The sequence below is a fragment of the Crocodylus porosus genome, unplaced genomic scaffold (assembly GCF_001723895.1).
Source record: "Crocodylus porosus isolate Cpor-Errol unplaced genomic scaffold, CroPor_comp1, whole genome shotgun sequence".
Lineage (NCBI taxonomy): Eukaryota > Metazoa > Chordata > Crocodylia > Crocodylidae > Crocodylus > Crocodylus porosus.
The window spans coordinates 69377585-69394155 of NW_017728947.1; the positions used below are offsets into that span (position 1 = coordinate 69377585).

Genomic DNA, 16571 nt, shown 5'->3' on the forward strand with positions numbered 1-16571 from the left:
CTAAGAAGCCATTATTTAGTACTATGGTGTACGACTGGCTTGTTGAGCTGATTTGAGTTTGAGAAACTATCTGTAGCTTGGGAGCTATGACAAGAGTTGTTGTCTTATGCCGTGTGGCAGGGACCAGACACACTTCAAAAAATAAAAATCTTGAATTTTGGTTGCTAACAGCCACTGCAGTGGGAGTATAATGGCCAGAAACAGACTGAAGTGGATTTCTGTTATATTTCACTGAGATACGAACTGTCACAAAAAGACTGAACTCCATTTTTTATTTTCTGCTGAACCTTAGAGTAGCAAGCATAGCTGTTCTCTTCTGCCTCGAGCAGGAGCAAGATACAATTGTGAGACATCCTGGAGGCTACTGAACAGGGGTCCAAGTTACTGCAGTAAGAGCATATTCTCTTTTTCTCCATGTGGGCAGCTGCTGCATGTAAGCAGTTTGCTGTTTGGAGCGGCAGTTACTTTAAATAAACTGTGATGTGCTAATTAGAGTTTGGCACTGCTGTTGCAGCAGGAATGAAGTGAGTCTGTGCCTCTGTTTGGGATTGGAATAGATTGGGAGTTGAGGTAGAGAGAGTGTACAAGTGCTGTGTGTTGCTTGATGTCAGGATGCCATAGAACTTCACAAGCTGCATGCTGCTTTGTTCCCACTTTGCCTCAGGGAAGCTGGACTTGTTTGCAGGACTGAGTTGTCTTTCATTGGGTAGTGTGTATACCTTTTTCTCTCCTGAGAAATGTCAGCCATTAAAAACTATCAAGAGGCTCATCTAATTTTTATTCTGGGTAGTATTTTGTTTTGGGGTCACACATTTTTATATTTCTTTAGACTGTGATTCTCGGAAGCATAGCAATATCTACATGGTCCTCATATGGGGGGATATATAAATATGTGTGTGTGTGTGTGTATGTATACACACACCAATATTTGGACAGTGTAGATATACACACAGATCTATATTTGAATTCACAGCATTTGAAAGATGCCTCAATCACAGTAGAATTCAGATTTCCTCATCTTCCCCAGTCCTGGGTTGGCACATTATATTCTTTCCTTTCACTCAGTTCCTGTGTAGTCATTTCTTGGGCTGGTCCCAAGATTGTTTCCTCTGCTTCCCCCATCTCTCTACACTTGATGGTGTGCCAGTCTTGGCACATGCATGGTATCCCCTGGTAACAAGTCTTTATTTGTGGTTGCCCACAATATACTGTAATTTATGAAAACAAATTAGATGTTTTTATACCCCTGATGGCATCCAACTCACTGATGGCATCCGACTCACTGAAAGTATATAAGATAGCCCAGCTGATCATGTTGCCTGTCTCAGAGAAGTACAGGAGTTGCATGTATCTTCCATTCTCCTTTTAATTTGTACACTAACATCTTCCTTTGCCTTCCTTCCCTTCCTTATTACTGTTAATCCTTTATTTTTGTTGCTTACCACATTCCAAAGATATGTGGGAAATAATTATAAGGGATTTGCAGGTTTCTCTCATATTATTTTCCTTATTTGATGACGTAAAAAAATCTTTTGGGAATCCATGCCTTCACCACAAACCTACAAATAAGCAAACAATATTACCATGTAATGCAAACACAAAAGGTTTCTCAAAAGATGCTTTTCTAAAGAAGCCAAAATTACATCTGCTATGTAGAATTATTATTCAGAATTTCAGCAAAGGGAAGAGAGCTGACTAGATTATAGGGCTTAACTCATAAGAGTAAGATAAAGATTGCATTTAAAAACAATAAATGACTTGTTGATCTTTTGACTGAATTACTGTCCTGGGAATCAGAAAACTTTGGTTCTTTTCCTTACTCTACTAAAGGCAAACTGTGTAATTGCACAGGACCAGAGATGCAGAGTACATGGGGGCCCATGGGCCTTGGCCCCCTCGGGAAGAGGGCTGTCACCTGAAATGCATAAAAATTTCCACATGTCCATCATCTTAGGCCCCTTCATCCCTTTCTCTCCCTGGCAAAAACAAAAATTGGTGGCTATGCAGAGGACTATCTGTGCTTCAGCTTGTCCAAGTGTAAATCAGAAATAATTATTCCCTACCTCCTAGGGATGTTCTAAGGCTTAAAGCCATCAGTGTTTTTAAAGTACTATGATATCCTTGTATGTTATATATGGCTGGAAGTAGAATAGTAAAAGCTAATTGAGTATAATTCTTCATAATATCACTGCCATCTCTAAAGTTGTCTTTCAGTTAGCTGGACTGTATATTAAAAAAACAACAACGTGATAGTGAATGATTTCAAAAAAGAACCCATAAAATCAAAAGGCTCTATTTATTCAAGTCGACTTCAGCCCTTCAAGATTTCCTCCTCCTACTTTACAAGTATGCCTTAAGGAAAAGTACCAACTGCATCATCCCAATCAACTCTAGGTTAGGGATTTTTTTAAAAAACTCAATTTCTTACTTCTTTAAGAAGGAATCCCTTCCTGTCAAAATTCAGCTACCAGTGAAAATTACTCTGTATAAACCTCTCAACTTTTCTAACCAATCAAATTACAATTCCAGAATTTCCCACATGTTGCATTTTCCTTGCTTGTTCTTAACCCCTTCCAAAAGCTATTCATCCCTGAATTTCCTACTAGGAGGCCTGGAAAGCATTTCAGATGGTGGATCCCAAGTATTTGAAACAGGAGGCTAAACCCCAGAGAGGAGCAGAAATTCTGGGCATGCCTGTCCTCACCATATCCTGTTAATCATAATGGTGAGAGGTATAGCAAGCTCATCCAGCACTAGGGGTAGGGCAGGGGGGTGTGGAGGTACATGGACCACTGTAGAGCATGGGGGGAGGTAGAGAGATGGGAAGGGGAGTTTTGCCTGTCCAGGCCTGCACAAGGAACACTACTGCTGCCACTGCTGCTGTATCTGACATTACTTTCTGTGCAAAGAGTCCAGGAAGCAGTAGCAGAGATAAAGAGTCCAGCACAACAGTCCCATGCACAGGCATCTTTGGAGTCACTCGTCGCAAGCTTCACCAAATCTTGGGAGGTTTGTGTGGTGTCATGCAGATTTTCTTGCGTTATACTAGTATGGTGCATGCGTTCTCATTGAACAGCCAGCATTATGCTATATCCAGTTATGTCACATTTATCATTGTATAGATTAGGTTATGGTGTCTGTATATATCTTTTGGTCATGATTTAATCAAAGGAAATGAGGGGGGTATACTTAAGGAAAAGAGAATAGGCGTAACTGCTAAATATCTGTGGCCATTGTATTATTAGGCTAAAGACAAGTGCCATTCCCAGTCACATACTGAAAAGGCCACTGGTGGGATGGACACTTAAGTTATTATTTGCTTGTAATGAGAAAACCACTGTACAATAGCGAAGATGTCTGAGGGAAATGGCCCATTAGCCAGAGGAATGCCAGCTGGCCCTGGCAGGAAAGACATTTCTAGAAGAGTCTGTGACTCAGGAGCAATTGGGACAGTGTGGAGGGGGAGCCAGAGGAGGGGGCTGCCTTAAAGGTATTTTAGAGGTTGTCTGTGAGATGATCCTGGTCTTCAGATTTTCTCAGGCTTTTGAGGAGTCCAGGTCCCCAACAGCGAGGGCCATCAGGGTCAGCAGGAAGGCTGACCTCTAAATATACTGGTGGGTCTCTCTAAAGGACTAGGTAGTAGTCAGATGTGAGGGTAAAAAGCTTTACTTGTCTTTTTCATTCTGTCTCCAAACTTTTAGTCATTTTTTTCTTGTATAATTCTTTTCTTATATGTAATAAATCCTTCTGCTGTTTTTTTTCCTTACTGATTGCCTGTGGCAAAAAGTGACCTCTGGTTGAGTAATATTCCAGGACAGTAATATTCTCCAGAAAGGGGATTTACAAATTTGCTGTGAGGTCTGGTATAAGGGCAGTGGAGCTGAGGCTTTCAGGGATAAGGAATTATCCCAGGACAAACTTTGGACTGTTCCTGGGCACAAGCAGCAGGACAGCAGAAGGAAACTTAGGGCTCTGGGGGCAGGGTCGTCCCTAGGGTGTGCGAATCGGGGCGACTGCCCTGGGCCTCATGCTTTGCGGCACCCCGTGGAGCCGGTCGGCTTTGTGTCCAGTTGCTTGCCAACACCCCTCCCCTGGCTGCCACCACTGTCACTATGTCCAGGCCCCTCACCCTACTCCAGTGTCATAGTTTCTAGGGTCGGAAGGGACCTGAGCAGATCATCTAGTCCGATCCCCTGCCATGGCAGGAAAGAATACTCTGCCATGTCATCTCTGTCTTGGGGTACCCTGTGTTTGTGACAGCCCTTTCCCCAGAGGTGCTACTGGATACAGGGCTGCAACTGCTGTGAAATGAAGTCCCTTAGAGGAGCACCATTCCTCTCACCTCCCACCCCCCAGATGCACTGCTGGGTGCGTGGCTGCTACTACAGACAGACAGGGGCAGTGCAGGGCTGCCCCATCATGGTAAAGACTCCTGGGATAGCAGCAGGGATTCTGGTGTCTCCTCATAGTCCGCTTCCAGGGCTGGTACCCTGTGGCACTACTGCTATTGGTGCATGCCAGGTGACCTCCAGTTCAGTGTACTGGTGTTTTAGGTGGCCACTCTGAGACAATCTCCACATACTGGTTAGAAAGGCAGTCTGTGTAGGCAGACTAGGCTCCTCTAAAATAGCTATTTTACTCCCTAACATTTTGTTGAATAACTTTTTGTTGAATGCAGACAGCTGTGACCAGGGACCTAACTACCCATTCCCTCAGTTAAGCGAGGAACTAGTGTCAAGGCCATCTCCCACTTCTGCCACTAAGGGAAATTAATTTAACTAGGGGCACCATTGTACAGTTTAAGGATTGTAGGTAGACCTGGTCAAGGCCTTGTACTCAGGTGAGCTCAGAGAGGGAGCAAAAAGACTGTTACATAGTATTCCCCTGATTCCGTAACTATGTCAGGCTATCCCTAGCATAATGTAGCAAGAGTATGGGAAATACTGGCCGTGTTTCTCCTAGGTAGATCCTCATAGGATTACTCTGCTTTCTGTAATAGGAGAAACAGTCTGAGTGCCATTGCTGTTGATTTACACTACTGGACTGGCACAAAGCAGCTCCTGTATAGCAAGGATAGAGAGTCACCTCTGTATTTTCTGTTTTTGTCCCAAGTTTATACCTCTCTTCACCTGTTTTTCTCAGTGACTAGAGGGGCTACTTATTCCATAAGCAGAGCTCCTATATTTGAGCAGAGCAGTGCTCATTCAGTGAGTGTCAAATATGATCAGTCCTACATAGGAATCTATAATCTCTTTTCCCAATCAACAGAGCTGATTAATCAATAGAGGGAGGTATTAATAAGGCTGTATAAAAATGAATGTCTGTGCCAAGATAATTTGGATTCACAATGCTGCAATTCTCCTGTAATACATCTGATATATCCCTGTCTTTGATTCTTTGTATTTTAAAACAGGGGTTTTTTTTCTAACTCCTGAGTCATCCCGTGCGTACGTTGTACTGTATGTCCAGCAAAAGCCCCATGTGTATTGGCTTGAAAGTATGCTGTACATTCAGCCACATAATTGAAAATAATAAGGCCACAATAAATGGGATGGCCTTGGGGTATAACACCCAAGGGATTCAATTGGTGTCGCTTTGCATCAATGTCCATGCATCATGGTAATTGAGGTAACATAACCAATTACCACATTTTAATTAGAGTTGTGAGGACTTGGGAAAATCTGCGATGGTGAGACAGCTTACTTAAAAAAAAAAGCCTCTCTCTTTTTCATGGGCTTGTTTCTTGGATGCTTATTTCTTAGCAGGAAAAGAGCCTGCTTAAAGTGGTGTTTGGGATTTTTTCCCAGCCTGCTCTTGGTTCCTTTATAATGGACTTTGAAAAACAAAATGTTTAAAAATGCTACATTGCTTCTGAGCTGATATCCTCATCCTTTTTTTTTCTATTCATCTGTCTCTCAGATGCTTTTTTGGAAAAGCAGGCTGTTCTTTATAATGCTGGTTTTGGTGCTAAATGAAGTCTCACTCTCACTTTTTCTGTTTTCTTTTACTGATGCAACATTTTTAAGAAAGCCCCTCACTGATGTTTATTCTAAGTGAAAAAAAACCTACAGAAGTGACAAATGTACTAGTTATTGCTCAATGACTTTGTTAGGTAGCACAACTGAACAAAAATTTACTCACATCTGAAAGTCTAATTTTATCCCAAGCCATTATTTTTGTCAATCTGAATCTAGCTGAAAACCTTGTGTTTCTGTAGCTTGCAAGTGCTACAGAAAGATCTAATCCTGTAGGGTGCTGAGCGCCTTCAGCTTCTTGTTAGCTTAACTGACTGAGAAGGGCTTGAATGTCTTATACAAATAACTTCTTCAAAATTTAAAACAAGTGTTTTCAAGGATCTCTTCTTTATATAGTGTATGCTAATGTAGACTAGCTTGTTTTACAAAAAGGCACCAAGATCCCATTTATTTCTTCACGTCATGTTTCTTGTTCATTTCAGCACATTATATTTTAGTAGTGTTACAAAAGTCTGAATTTTTATCCTGGCTTTGGTGGTGTTTTCTTACAATATTTTTTCTTTAGTGTCTGTCTGCGTCTGCATCTGCGTCTGCATGGTCCATTTGACCATTGAAGGGACCCTGAAAGATTTCTACCCAAGAATCCGCAGTGGCTTCCTTCTCAGAAAAATAAAGGAAACACACATGTATGGAGGTCAATCTAACTCAAGTGCCAGGCCTGACTATCCTGGCATTTATTTGATTTGATTTTTTTTTTATTTAAATACTGAACTAGGTAAGAAGAGGTCAGTGGTATAGTCAGGGGACAGAACAGTGTCTCTTTTCACACCATTTTTTTACAGCAGTATCAGTCCTGGAAAGAATTTAAGAACAAATAAATGGCCATAAGTTAGCTTGCCCTCAGGCTGAGAAATAATAGGGATGGACTAAGCACTCAAACCTGGGGGAAAAGTCTGGACATGGGTGGTAGTGTCTTGCTGCTCATTTATTTAATAATGAAGCCAAACCTTAACAAGGAGGGAGAGTCTTTCCCCTAAACAAATGTGTGTGTGTTTGTGGATGCTCATGTATGTGTATATACTTACCTGGCAGGGAAGATACTATGATCCTGTCAGCTGATCAAGTGTAGCTATAGGGTGCAGCCTGCCCCTGCACTCCTGGCAAGTTGACCTCTGCAAGCTTCCCCAAATGCAGGAAAACTCAACTCCACAGCTTTGTGGAAAGTGGGGGGACTGCATTTGTGCTATCCCCTTGACTTGCACCTCGGCCATTTGCTAGGAGCAAGCAAGACTAGGGGGCATCCAAACCCCAAGCCCAGTTTGCACATAGGACTCCTGTCACAGATTTGGAGAGTATCTGAAGCCCCAGACTGATGGGTCTGGGAGGGAGGATACTTGCCCAGTGGTAGAGCCACACGCACACATAGATTTAAACAATTGAAGTCTGCTCATTCAGAATTTGGAATATGACTATTGGACTTTGCCCAATAGAATTCAGAACTGATTTTGCCCTTGAAACGATTTAAATACCCCATCAAAACAAGTATGTGTATACCAGTGATTTTCAACCTTTCAGGACTCAAAGAACCCATTGCTGGACTCAAGTGACCTCTCTATAACTTTTTTGATTCAGTAGCATCTGATTTCAAAACACTGTTTATAGATTAGAGTGATTACCTCTGTGCAGAGGGACCAGGCATTGGGATTAGCAGGGCAGGAACTTGAGCCTCTGCTTATCAGCTTATCTCCTCACACCTCATGTCAACCTTCAAAGGATCTGGTAGCATCCAAGGGTGCCACGACACCATGGTTGAGAACACTGGTGTGTATATACATATAGCTATTCACCTTAGGATAGTGAAAGGCCTTTGGCTGCCCAACTATAAAATTCACACTTGAACAAGATATTCTTTTAAGAGTGTTTTTTGTTGTCATTCTATTCTTCTCATGAAAGAAAGATGGGTGCTAAGATGAAAGTCATAGAGACTGCAGCCTTTTCTCTATACCTAGCATAGATGCAGTACAGGTAGCAGTGGGAGTAGGCTTTTTTGTAGTGCCTCCCAAAAGTGGACTATATGCTTGATCTGGAAGGAGAACCCCTGGGGTTGAGGCAACAGTTCAGCATATATGACCTTTCTCTCTTTTTCTTTATGTAGAAATTACCAAGTAAAATCACGTCTTGCTAATTGTGGTGGGGTTGATTGTGATATGGATTCTAGTGGACTGAAACCAACAAAAGCACTTATTTTAGGTCACTGAACAAGTATAAGTTGGTAACACATTTCAGTTACTACTCACTTCAGCTGAATTCACAGTGCTGATCTAGAGGTGAAAGTTTCTCTTCTATGACCCTTTATCTAACCTCCTGATACATAACTTTCCATCTTCCCCAGGGTATTGGGCAAAATTTGAAGAATGTCAGTTGAAAGTTACTTTTTCAGTGAGCATGAGCAAAAGAGGATAAATGGAATTAAATTAAAATTAAAGAGTTATTTTAATGAGAAAATCAATTGCTGTAATACTTAATTACCCCCAAAACTCCTCCTTGATTTCTTTCCATTTCTTGATGAAGTACACAGCCTTTCTGTGTGGTACTTGAAAGTTACTCAGTTTTTAATTTTAGAAGATGATTTTCTTTATGAGGCTAATACCATATTTTCTCACAAGCAACATACCTCAAGAATATTAAATGCATTTTGCTTTTGAAAGGCAAAATTAATAAATAAAGTTTTTTCCAGAGTTTTGACTGCATACAGCAGGGACACAATCTAATTTTCAGCTGAATCCTTCTCCATTTTCTACTTAACTAAAGCTGAAACCCCAGCTGCTGCTTAAGTCTGGTTTCCATGGCTGGTCTCTAATTTTGAAAAATGTTAAAGAGTCTCCAGGACTGTAACAATAAGAGGAGGCAGATCAGGATAAATTATCAGACATCAAAACTACTTTAAGAAAAGTTAGCTTGATTAGTGGAACATCAAAACTTTTAAAAAGGAGATACAACCATTAACATCTGTGAAGTGAAGAACAGTGAGCCATTAAGTCAAGTGACTTCTCAGCTGCCTGAGCAGTAATGCCACACCTGCTGCACAAAGCAAGGTGCATCTGTCTTGGGCAGAAAATCAGCTTCTCCACTTAATACATATACCCCAGTTCCAGTGGGGGTGGGGGGGATGGGAGTGATATTTGGGAAAAGGCTATGTGTTGTATGCAAAAAAATGTGATAATGCATATTTCAGGTTGGCCATGTTTTTAAGAAAAATTATGTATACAAAATAAACATTTTCTACTATTTTTAATTAAAGTTTGGATGTTTGATGCTTCAGTTACTGTTAGGTATGTCTACAGTGTGGTAATTTACTTCAGTCAGACTAGTCAAGGAAGCCAGCACCAAGACCATTGGTAAAGTATTGAAGTCCTAAGTGTTATATGATTTATTTTAATTATTTTAAACTATGGTATGTTAGAATGGAGGGAAATGTTTACCTGTGTAAATGTCATGAGAAGTTTTCCATCAAATAATTTACTTCATTGATGGAAAGGCCCTCAGTTCCATTGTAATAATTAATATTTTGAATTATTTTAAATTAGCAATCAACCTCTTGGGTACACCTTTTAAAACCTTGTTTGGTGTGACTCACTGTTCTGGAGAGTGGTTTTTGTTTTGCTTTGTTTTGTTTTGGGGGGATTGGTTTGTTTGGTTTTTTTACTCTGAGATTTGAATGTCAATTATTTTTACAAGTAGCAAAGCTAAAATGAGTTGTAATAACCCCAAACAAGTCTCAATAGGATTTTCACTTTGAATAATACCTTTATGCATGTTATACATTTTTTCTGGGAAAAAACACTTTAAATTTTAAATTTTGGGGGAGATTTATTTGTTCCAAACAGCTTGGTTACTTTCTGTCAAAATGTATAGGACTCCAAGGGGCAGAAAAATGAAAATATCTTTAAAGGTAACATTTTGTGATTTTAAGCTCTGATATCACAGAATCTTCCTGGGTTTAAAAGTAGTACAATATTCCTCACTGGGAAAGGGAATTCTCTTTTTCAAATGGTGTGTACAGCTCCTGTTGTTATGTTTCAAGCCATGAACAGTACATAGCCAGTTTCTAGATTGAACATTGCCTCTCCAGTGGCTTAAGTCAGTATCATTTGAGCTAAGGGAATTTCACAGTTAGATGGAAAGATGGAAACAGTTCTCAGCCATGTTGATTTTTTTTTCCTGTTGGTGTCAACATCAGAGTGCCTACATAAAGCAAATTTAGCCCACCCTACTAGATGTTAGATAGACCACCAACAAGCCACCAGCCTTTTCCATTTTTTCCATGTGGTAATACATGTGAGGGTCTTTCCATGGCTCTGAATGCAAAGACATTCCCTCTCCAATGCTAGGTATGGACATGCAAAAAGCCCAAGATGAAATCAATCTAAATTATGTGGTTTTCTGTAAGCAGTGTAGGTTAGATCAATAGCGAACACAACACAAATTCACCCTTGGTGGGGTGCAAATCTTAAACCAGGTGCTGCCATTTTTAAACTAGTCTAGGCATGCCGAACTACTGTTCTGTTACAGATATAGACTGGTCTTGTGTACCAACTTCTGTTCTGTTACAGGTATAGACTGGTTTCCAATCACTTATACCAGTATACCACTTATACTGTAATGCCTGTATCTAGCCCAAAAGTCCACTGTCATGCACTTCTTTGTAATGTTCAGAGGTTTTGGAGCAGTTCTATGGCAACTGGCTACATGAACAATAACATCCCCCTCCCTTTTAAAATGAAAAAAGCATTTTTAAAGTACACATTCCCACATTGTTGAATAAAGCCACTGAATGAGCTATGACTATAAAGTTCCTGTCCAAAAGTCCAGTATACTGAAATAAAACCTTTCAGTGAACAGCAAAGAATGTGCATGGAAGTTCCTTTTAGTAGTACTTTATAAAATACCCATGGAAATCTGATGCACTTCCAAGGTCTGCAGAATGTTGGAAGAATTTTCAACCACTGCTTTAGTGGAGAAATAACATATCTTCTTTGACATAAAAGAAACTATGCTAAGGGCATGATTTCCAAGAACTGAATACCCATAACCAAAGCCACATTTTCAAAAGGGCTCATGTAGAGACCCTAAGGGGCATATATAAAAAGTGGTCTCCCAATAGGAGTTCTCATTGTTAGACTAATGGTCAGATTTCCAAACAAACCTGGCATTGATAAGATGCTACATTTTTTCAAAATTTTTCCCACTTATTTGGTTGTCTAACAGCTCCTGATCCTCTGTTTAAAGACAAGCTAAAACCCTAAAGTGGTATATTTGTATGTTTTCATTCCTTTGAAAATACCAACTATTGTATTATGTTAAGCAATGTGTTCATTTCATTAGACCTTTTATGGTCCTAGTTCTGCAATGAGTGCCATGCGGGTAGGAATGAGACCAATATTTTCATATTTTCCTTAAGACTTAATGAAGAAAAATGCTTATTTAAACAAAGGCAAGGAGTCCTCTTTTCTAATGGTCTGCAGAGTAACTGCTTCTCTCCAGAAAAGTCCTGCAGTACTGGTGGTACTGAGGCCCCAGTTCTGCAAACACATCTGGGTAGGTTTAATACAGGGTAATAATCAGTTTGTGTAAGTGTTTACCTGGCCAGGAAAATACTGATGGCTAGTACTGTAGATATTTTTCACCTACAAGCTGCACAGTCTGCGAATGCACATGTACATGTGATTGCAGGGTCAGGGCCTAGGTTTGTCATATATATATATATATATATATATATATGTACTCAATATTATGTAATCAACATTGCCCCATTGTTGAGTACATAAAGAAAAACAATTTTAAGAAACATTAAGAGTTTTTAAAGTTGTTTTTTCCTCTATCTCAGCAGACTATGCTTGGACATTGGCACTTAAACTGGCTGGGTTTACCAGTGTAGAAATATGAAAAATTGTATCTTTATTTGTTAACTTTGTAAAACATTTCTAAGGTATTTTACTGTGAGGTGATACACATAGATATACACGGCATAGACATCTACACAAATATGGATGGATGTATATATTGACAAACGTATGAATTTCATGTATGAAATAGTCATCACAAAAGGTAAGTAATGATGTACTGAATTTTGTTCCTCTTTACGTATAAAACATTTGTGTCATCACTGTAGCTCTAATCCATATTCAGGTCTTCATGTTTAGTGTGCAGTAATATGTAAATTACCTAGCCAGCTGCGTTAAGCAGTGTTTGTTTATTCTATTTCTTTTGGCACTGCATATAACTGAATTTCTGCCAAAAATGTGGCTGCTTCAGGGAACACTATTCGGGTAGAAGGAAGTTTTGAAAGGAAATGCACATCATAAGTCTTTACTCTGTGAAACAGCAAAATCAAAACAAACTTTTCTGTTCACAAAAATATCTTATAATGTAAAATAATATGTTTGTTAAAATATAATGAGCAAACTGAATCACTTCAGAACGCTCTGTTTACACTGGCTTTGTAAACAAGGATACAATAGAAAGAAGCTGGTGTATTTTGTATTTGGCAAGGATGGTTAAGTTGTGTGAAAGATCAAAATGAAAAGTTTAAGAAAAATATTTTAACGGGGTATATTAATCTCTTTTAACACATAGCATTTAACTGCATTTAAATTCAGAAAGCTGTGGAGTTTAAGTGTTAAAAAAATTGCATTAATGATGCATAGAGCCATCTACTTATGCTGGCAGTCCTTTCAGTCTTCCAGTCTGACACTTCCTTTTTTATCCAGCCAGCTAATTTCCCCTCTTTTGTGAGGAGTAACTGTTTTCACACTACTGCTTACCCAGCAAGCCTCCTCATTGTTTCATGGTTAATTATCTTCTTGAGCTTCACCTTCCCAAGTGAAGGGAGAAAGACTGGGCCTCCCCACAGCTCTAATGAAAGCTAGGTTTTATAGATGCTCTGTGTGAATAAATGCAGTGTCTGATCTAGCAACATAATAAATGAGTTCCTAAACTTTATAGAGTCACAGCTCATCCAGTGGGTTTACTCAACAATGCAGGAAGATGGTGTATTTTGAAAATGCTTTTTTTTATTTTAAAAAGGGGGGAGGAATATTAATTTATTATCCAACCCAACATGATAAAAGCTGTTCCAAAACCTTGGAACATTACACAAAAATGCATGATAACATTCACATTTTCAGTACAACCCCAATAATTTCTCCCCAGTCAGATAGAAGCTTTCAAATTGTACACTTTTAAGCTGGCATATTACCAACATTAATATTAATAGTACACCACCCTTCATTTGTTACGGCACTGTGCAGCCTCTGATTCCTAGCTAAACTTATTGAGGCTCACAAACACTTGAATAGCAGTCATGGACAGACTTGCTTTTGTCCATTTTTACTGAGGCAGCCTGTTACTCTCAGGTATAGACCTAGTGGGGCTAATACTTTGTTACTGTTATGTTGAATTTCACAAAGCACCAGATCATGAGTTCACTAGGTAAACTACATATAGGGTTACCATACACCCGGGTTTTCCCAACCATGACCTCTTGTTGAGCCCTCTGATCTTCATCTGGGCAGGTTTTTTAAAATCTGACCAAATGTCCAGGATTTTGCTTTGCTCCACAAGTGGGAGCAGGGGAGGGCAATCAGAGGGAGCAGGGAGCACAGCTATACCTGCCTGCAGCTGTGGAAGCATCCACAAACCCATGTGGTGCTGCCTGCTGCCTCCGATCGTCCTCCCCTGCTCCCACCCCCGAAGCAAACCAAATCCCCTGCATTTGGTCAGGGCAAGGAGGGGGTGGGGGAAAGGGGCAGGGAACCTTTGAGGTCGGCGAAGAACTCTGTGGCTGGGCTGGGCTGGGCCGGCAGCACAGGGGCCAGTGCCGGTACTTGCAGGGGCCGAGTAGCCAGGAGATGCTGTGGAGAGGGACAGGAAGGGGAGGAAGGGAAGAGGAAGCCATGGCCAGGCTGCCTAACATGGTGCAGCAACCCCATCCTGGGACAGGGGGTGCCACAAGCCTCCCCTGCATTTCCCTCCAGCCTGCACCACCACCTTCATCAATCGGAGCCACCACACTCTGGCCTGGTCAAGATGAGGACAGCTGGGGCCCCTCCATCAGGGCTGGGTGGAGCAAGGGGCTTCAGGTCAGGAATGAAGGGCACTGGCAGGGCTGGGGGAGAGGTGTGGCTTGGGAGTGAGGGACACCAGGGGGAGGGGCTGTGAGTTGGGAGTGTGGGGCACTGGCAGCACCAGGTGGCTGTGGGTTGGGAGTGAAGGGCACCATCATGGCCCAGGGGGCAGGGTACTGCAGTTTTGGAGTGAGGGGCACTGGCAAGGCTGTAGTCAGTGGTTGGGGAGTGAAGGGCAGCGGCAGGGCTGGGGGGGACTGTGGCTTGGCAGTGAAGAACAACAGCAGGGGCAGGGCACCAGCATGTCACTGCCCGCCCCCCACTGTCATATTCCCTCCTCCCCCGCAACGCATGACAGGTATCCTCTTTTTTGGATCTGGAAGTATGGTAACCCTAACTACATAGGAGCCTCGGCACAGCTTATCAGCCCATCTCCTTAATAAGCAAAATCAGTAGAAAAATAAAACACTGGAGCTACATGGCCAGCCATTAAAATTCTAACTCCTATTAAAAATTCTGATCCTCCTTTTCCAAGACCTATTCCAATCTTCAGGTCTGCCTTTGTCTATCTGGCATTCAGGGGACACTACTGCCAGTGGTCTGGTGACATTACACTGGTGGAGCTCAGAACACAATTCCAGAAGGGCTCATTTAGGGATGTCTCAGTGGGTAAACTCTGCTTTAAGAACTTCTGTCACTGGAGGTCAGTTCTGAGTTCAAACCTTCCAATATTTCCCACGATAAGAGGCAGCCAAATAGCAAGAAAACACTAAAAATAATCATCCAAACCTTGTTCAGAAAACTATTTGCCCCTTCCTGCCAGTGGTGGGGCTTATTTAGTCCTTAGAAATCCATTGCTAAGCAGACAGAGTGAGACTACTTAAAACTTTTCTAAGAGTGGCTTTTCAGACTTGAAGAATTTTTGCTTAATATTATCCTTCTGCAATAGTTATTGTTAAATACAATTTATAGAGGCAGACATAGTAAGGTGAAATAACTTGCCCAAGGTCACATGGGATTTTTGTGAAAAAACTAGGATGCAAAACAAAAAGGGTTTCTCTTTTTGACCAGAGTGGCTAGCCAAAATTGGGGATTCTCTTCCAGATGAGAGAAGTTGATGTTGGAACTAAAAATCTATAATACACAGCTTTCTGATTTTATAGATTTCATAGACATTAGGGCTGGAAGGGACCTCAGAAGATCATTGAGATCAAACTACATGAAGCTCAGAGTAGTTAAATCATTGCCTGTGAGACCAGAAATTCTGTGGTGGGGGGAATGGTGGCAGCATTAACCCTTGTGGCTTGCCCCACCACACAGTTTCCAGGTTAAGGTCCTTGTTGAGGACACCTTCTGGTGGCAGGGCAGGAGGTGGCAGCATCATCAGCATGCCACTTGCCCCACAACTGGAGATGGGTCAACTGGCCTATGAGAAGCCTTACTGTATGAATCCAGCCCACCAACCCAAATGAGTTGTACAGCCCGGCTTTAATACATACCTGTTTGTTTATGAAAAAGGCACAATTGCCCTATTTCCCTCAACAACAGCATAATCAAAAAACAGGAAAACTTTTCTTCACTCTCAGATCCAAGCCTGTATGCCCACATTCATCCCAGAACTCTATTTCCAGTTTTCCCTCTGAGCTTTGTTTCCTGTGCTCATTCAGGTTGTGCCCTTTGGCTTTTTGGTGTTTTTCTTCATCTGTTTCTGCGGTGTTTTTTTCTGCCTCACTGTCTCTTACAAATACCCTCCTCTGTTAAAACAATACTTACTAAAACTGTTCTACCTATATGTGTCTTGCACATGTGTATGGTGTAGACAGAGTTGCAGTTGTTTCAGCTAGCTGGTTCCCTGAAAGAGCTTGACTGCTTCTTAAAATGCTCTCATGTTAAGAATATATTTAATGTAATCTATACATTGTCAGACAGCCCACGTCTATAAATATGGTTTGCATTAGTTTATCTAAAAGTGAGGAATTCAACTTTGTATGCAGAGACAACTAAATCAAAAGAGGTCCAGCTAAACCAAAATAAGAGTATTTAGTTGACTTAACTATTACGATTTAAAACCAAACCACGGGCACTTGTCTACACAGGGAAACTTATCATCAGAACAACAGTGATATTATTATACTGCTGTAGCTAGCCCAGTATAAATCCCTATGGCTGTGTCCACACAAGCATGGATGTTTGGTTCCCTGGGGACAACTAGCAGCAAGACACCTTGTGCCACCACTAGTTGTCCCCCAGGGAACGCCTGTGCCACACACCCTCCGGTGCACAGCAGGTTACCCCAGGTGGAGTACTGGGCTGGCCCCAGCAGTCTTACCTGAGGTCTTGGGCCCTCCTGGGGCTGCAGCAACTGTAATGCTGCTGCTCAGAGCCTGGCCAGCAGCTGGAGCATGGCTCCAGCTGGCCAGGCTCTGGTTTTCAGCAGTGCACACTGCCCCTGCGTGTGCTGCTCTACTGT

The 16571-nt window shown here is 41.4% G+C and overlaps 1 protein-coding gene across 3 annotated transcripts in view; it reads left to right on the top strand.

The window, feature by feature from the left end:
• Positions 1-16571, top strand: part of AKAP6 (A-kinase anchoring protein 6) — a 439998-nt gene that overhangs the window by 396858 nt on the left and 26569 nt on the right. The window lies entirely within an intron of this gene.